General features: G+C 46.5%; 1 pseudogene; it reads left to right on the forward strand.

Moving 5' to 3' along the window:
• Positions 1-526: 526 nt before the first annotated feature.
• On the forward strand, positions 527-1,952 carry LOC127342537 (peroxidase 2-like; annotated as a pseudogene).
• Positions 1,953-6,246: the final 4,294 nt, after the last annotated feature.

Consider the following 6,246-nt stretch of genomic DNA (forward strand, 5'->3'; position numbering starts at 1 on the left):
TTTTATTATCTATTTAATAATATTAATTTTGTATTTTGCATGTTAATAATTGTTGGTAAAAACTTAGTCAAACTTGATATAGTTTGACTTTCTAAAAATAATATAAGCCTTAAGTTTTGAGACGCAGGTAGTATGTACGTGCGCTCGGTCCACACACGCAGGCACATGCGGCAGGAATCTAAGTTAGATTATTTCATTATGTACTTAACTAGTGAAAAATGTGACCACCCCTATTTCAGTACACATATATATCCTACTGTAGTACGTACTACTACATGCTAATTAATTAGCGGCTTCTATATGCCTCATCATTTCCTAGTTTCCAACTATAGATGAAGGATGATGGTACTCCGTAGAAGAAGTCGCCGTATGTTTGATCATGGCCATGTGGCACGCACATCAACTTGTGTGTTCCCTGCTTGGCCAGTTGACAAACCAAACAAACATCGGCTGCAAAAGTCAGGCCGGCAGGATTATAAATACACATGCAAAACAGCAAGTTTACTTCATCCCATCTTGTCTCCCCTCGAGTCTCGAGCGAGCAGCTAGCTGACCCGAGCTGACGAGCAGGTAGCTAGGAAGAAGATGGCCAAGCTTGCCCTTCTCGCTGTGATCGCCTCTTTGCTCGGCGCCGTGTCCTGCGAATTTCCAGTCTATGCCGGCTACGGCTTCCCACGCCCGAATCCCAACATGCCTTTTGCATTTCCATTCCCACCGTTTTTTTCTCCGGCAAGCCCTGCCCCTGGGCTCAGGGTCGGTTACTACACCCACAACGGCAGGTGCCCTCGATCAGGCGGAGAAGATCGTGAGGGACGCAGTGGAGAAAGCCACCGCCGGCGAGAAGGCCGGGCTCATACGCCTCTTCTTCCACGACTGCTTCGTCCAGGTACCTACAATATATCCATTTCTTGCAGTATATATTCGTTTCATGGTTCGTGCATGCATGGCTCACAATGCTACCCCTCGTCCGGCTGTGTGGTTCTTGGTCTTCAGGGCTGCGACGGCTCCGTCTTGCTGAGCGGCGCTGACACGGAGAGGACGGCTTTCCCGAACCTCAGCCTGCGCGGCTTCGAGGTGATCGACGCGGCAAAGGCCGCCCTGGAGACGGCTTGCCCGGGCGTCGTCTCCTGCGCCGACGTCGTCGCCTTTGCCGGCCGCGACGCCAGCTACAGCCTTAGCAGCGGCAGGATCAACTACCGCGTGCCGGCCGGCCGCTACGATGGGAAAGTATCGCGCGCCGCCGATACCTTCCAGCACCTGCCACCGCCCTTCGGGGACCTCAACCTAACTACGGCCATGTTCGCCGCCAAGGGGCTCAGCCAGGACGACATGGTCGTGCTCTCCGGCGCGCACTCCATCGGGCGCTCCGACTGCTCCTCCTTCCCCGACCGTCTCCCGCCGGCTGCCAACTCTAGCACTGCCATGGAGCCCAAGCTCGCCCAGCAACTGACAGGAACCTGCAGCGCGGGTGGCAGCGTAAACGTGTTGCAGGATGCTATCACCCCCGACAAGCTGGACATCCAGTACTACACGAACGTCCTGAGCCGGAACGTGCTCTTCAACTCCGACGTGTCGCTCACCACGTCCACGGAGACCGAGGGCTTGGTGGAGTTCTATGCCGGTAAACGCCCCCTTTTCCGTGGCAAGTTCTTAGGCCCAATCCAGTGGAACCATGACTTCGAAGATGCCATGGTGAAGATGGGATACATCGGGGTGAAGACCAGCGCCGAGGGCGAGATCAGGAGCACGTGCGCCTTCATCAACAAGCCCTAGGCCCCGGCCTTATTAGTTAGTGCCCTACTTAGCTACACCGCCGGTTGATCATCTGGCCATCTTGACTTACACCCTAGACTAGTCAGAAAATCAGAATTAATAATGTTCCCTGGTATCCTGCTCTTTGGTGTTCTCTTCTGGTCAACCTTTTTAGTTTATTCATTCATACATTTGAACCATGCATTCGTAATTCTTGTTTGACCACTACCTCCAACGTAGGCATTCTTATTTAATGTGATTAATGAGTTAGATCGATCTATTAATCTCTATTGTATATGCTTGTCAACGCTTAGTTTGTTGCTCCCGTCTTTGAGTTTGCTAGTTGAATGCACATGCATTGCCATGGGTCTCTATAGTTTCTATTATCGTACATTTGCATAAACACGCATGAAAATTCACGTGTAAAGAAAATGCTCCTCTATTGCTACGAAGTAGCATCATGATTAATTATCTGCAAGAAGCACTTCGTAGTTTTTCCTCTTTCCAAATGGTGATATCTTGAGTTCGCAGTAATCAATTTTCGACAAACTATTTGTCACTGACGCGCCATCTCCTCTGTTCAAGGGATGTGTGCTTCCTTATTTCCCTCGCCACTCCGTACCCCATGATGCGCTACTCTTCTTCTCTCCCAATCCATGATTGACCCGGTGTACTCGCTCACTTTCTATTTTGTTGTGATACGGAGACTTTTCTTCTAACACTTGTCTTAGGCTCTTCCTCCAACCCTGTATTTTCGTCCTCTGATTTTCGTTGTAAAAGAACACCATTGTACGAACATTTTACCGAAAGGGCCCATCAAAATGCCATATAAATACTTAAGTGTAATTCAGTAACAAGTTCTTGACCTTGCAATAGCCACATATTTGAAGATGATCTCCACTATTAAACCTATTATGTAAAGTGAAATAAAAAATGCCATGGTAATTTTTAGTTAATTAAAACAGAATTAATCTATTGATATACTTCTTGGGGGCGTTGCTTTTAGAGTGTCTGGAGCTCAGGTGTTATTTTGGTGGTGGATGTATTGTTGCTTCTAGCGCTGGAATACCATAGCGGGACTTTTTATTTCTTAGTATTTTTTTTCTTTTTCGGATGTGTGCATCTACCATTAGGGTATTGCGTCGTTGCAGAGGTTGGGTGTAGTTGGTATCTCTCGATATTAATATATTTCCTTTATCGAAAATATGATGGTAAATAAGAACCATCATTTCTGATTAAAGTAGAAAATATCATCTAACCACTAGCAGTATGAAGGTAACATAGAGTGGAAAACCGTAAATATCTTCATTTCTTAATTTCAGTATCATAAATCAAACGGATTTTTAACTCCCAAAAGCACACAAGAATACAAGATGACATATGTGATTACAAAAAAATTATAGGCGGGTTAGTTCTCAATTGGAAACTACTACCTGAAAACTAACCAGCATATAAAAACCTTCACATTTTTAAAACTCGGGTTTTAAAGTAAATGGGTTTAAAAACTTAAAATTGTGTCTAACCTTAATGTTTTTTTAAATCGTTAACGTGAACCTTGAAACACACACATAGTCAATTCATCGCTCCACACTTACAGCTTCGCTCTCTTCACTGTCTCAAAGACACGATGCCTCGAGCGCGGACATTCCACTGCCTCCTGCCGCCGGCAACAAGTCCCTCCCCTGCCCTTCCTCCCGTCAGTTGCCATGACAAAAAGTTCTTGCTGTTCGGTACGGAGTTATCTTTGCGAAGTTGAGAGGCTTTTCTCATGTTATGGTGGAGATGGATAGCTTAGAGGTAGTAAACCTCGATCTGGTCTTCGCGTCATATATACTGATCGTTGTTTGGTGGCACCAATCTTGCATGAAGTTGGGGAGCATAGTTTTGGTTTTCAATCTTTTTCCATTAAACATATTAGTCGTACTGCTAATAATTCATTCCATCTATATGTGCTAAGTTCGCTTGCACTTTGGAGCTGACGAGTAGTTGGATGGATGAAAGTCCTCCTTTTCTTGTAAACAGCGGACGAGTGTACCGGAATCTCTATCGAATAAAAAGCTCCCGAAGTTCTACGCAAAAACTAAAATTCTAGTTTCGAACTATAGAATAAGGATGATGGTACCGTAGAAGAAGTCGGTGTACGGTCGACCATGGCCATGTGTGTGTTCCCTTGCTGGCCAGTTGACAAACCAACCAACATCGGCTGCAAAAGTCATCTGCACGATTATAAATACACATGCAAAACAGCAAGTTTGCTTCACCCCATGTTCTCTTCTCTCGACTCTCGAGCAAACACAAGGAGCAGCTAGCTGACCCGAGCAGTAGCTAGGAGGATGGCCAAACTTGCCCTTCTCGCCGTGATAACGTCTTTGGTCGGCGCACTGTCCTGCGAATTTGCAGTCTACGTCGTCTACGGCTTCCCACGCCCGAATCCCAACCTGCCCTATTTGTTCCGACCGCCGGCTTATTATCCTCCGGCGAACCCTGCCCCTGGGCTGGTCAGCTACTATACGCTCAAAGGCAGGTGCCTTAGGCGGAGAAGATCGTGAGGGAGGCCGTGGAGAAAGCCACCGCCGGCAAGAAGGCCGGGCTCATATGCCTCTTTTTTCAGGACTGCTTCGTACCTAGAATATATCCATTTCTTGAACGGTAACTAGACTAGAGTAGCTGCATGGCTCACAATGCTGCCCCTCGTCCGGCCGTGTGGTTCTTTCTCTTGAAGGCTACGATGGCTCCGTCCTACTGAGCGGCTCAGACACGGAGAGGACGGCTTTCCCTAACCTTAGCTTGCGCGGCTTCGAGGTGATCGGCGCAGCAAAGGTCGCCCTCCCAACAGGAGCACCGTCGCACTCGACGCGGTGAAATGGGGCATTTAGTGCGTCCCATTTTGAGCACAACTAATTAAAAAATCAGAAAATGTGAGACCTTTGCGAGGCATCATTTTATGCGAGGAAAAAATTCAAACTTGGAATACGGCAGCTATTCCGAAAACCATTTACGAAATGAGCTATCACCTACGGAATCATATGGATTTTAGGTCAAATGGGCTAGGTTATAGCCAATGGACATGCATAGTTTGCTGGAACGAGGCCATACAACGCACATGTGTGTGCCCTGGGACGACAATCAACAGTTTGTGCGGGGTTTTGCCATCGTGGCCACGGAAAACCCGCTTTTCATTTTCCGAGTGCCGAAACGGATTTTCGTTTTGTGATGCAGGTACAGGGGGCGCGAAATAGGGTTGAGGGAAACCCATGCACACCGATAGAAGAACACCAACACAACGTATTCCATATACCCGCCCCACGCGCTTTCTCTCTGGGAAGTGATGACCCACAAGTATAGGGGGTGTATCGTAGTACTTTCGATAAATAAGAGTGTCGAACCCAACGAGGAGCAGAAGGTGTTGACGAGCAGTTTCGATCAAGGATTCACTGTAAACACTAACAAACAGGTTTGCAGGGGTATTCGGTATTGCAGGTAAATAAAATACGAGTAAATAAAAGACAATAATAATAATTGCAACGAGTGGCCCAATCCTTTTTAGAGCAAAGGACAAGCCGGTTGTGTTACTTATGATGACCAGACGTTTCTGAGGACACATGGGAATTTTGTCAAGTGCTTTCGCTTCACATAGCTAAATAATCTTCATTGGTTTAATAAGTGTTGTGTGGGTGAACCTATGCTAATGCACTACCCCATACTTGGACTAATGCATACTTGTGATTATACCCCTTGCAAGCATCTGCAACTACAAGAAAGTAATTAAGATAAATCTAACCATAGCCTTAAACTTTGAGATCCTACACTCTCTCGTGCACCGGTTTCCTAACGGGGGTTTGGATTTCTGTCGCTCCCGCAACCCCACAATTAGTAGCCAAGTACACGATGCATTCCCCTAGGCCCATAAAGGTGAAGTATCATGTAGTCGACGTTCACATGACACCACTAGAAGAATAGCACCACAACTTAAATATCAAATCATTGCATATTACTCAACATAGTTCCACTACTAACATCATGACTTCTCCCATGTCCTCAAGAACTAAACGAACTGCTCACGAGACATCATATGGATCATGATCAGAGGTGATATAATGATGAACAACAATCTGGACATAAACCTTAATTCAATGGTTCCACCCAAAGCATCAACTACAAGAGGCGCAAACGAGGCTAAGTGGCGTGCCACTAGGGCATGTTTGGCCCTCGACCATCATCTCGCCTCCCCCTTCGCATGGTGCCATATATACCCTAAAAAGATACCCTTTCAGGTGTTGGGAATCGTAGCATAGAAAACAAAAAAATTCCTATCGCAAGAACGAACAATAAGCCAAGATCCAATCAAGAAGATGGTAGCAACGAGGTGAAGATCAACATACCCTTGAAGATCGCAAAGCGTTAACGAGATCAGATCTCATGGTGGATGTAGACGATCACTTGCCGCTTGCAAAAGCGCGTAGAAGATCTTGACGGTGCCACGAACGGGCAGCA

This window comes from Lolium perenne, chromosome 1 (assembly GCF_019359855.2).
Source record: "Lolium perenne isolate Kyuss_39 chromosome 1, Kyuss_2.0, whole genome shotgun sequence".
Classification (NCBI taxonomy): Eukaryota; Viridiplantae; Streptophyta; class Magnoliopsida; order Poales; family Poaceae; genus Lolium; species Lolium perenne.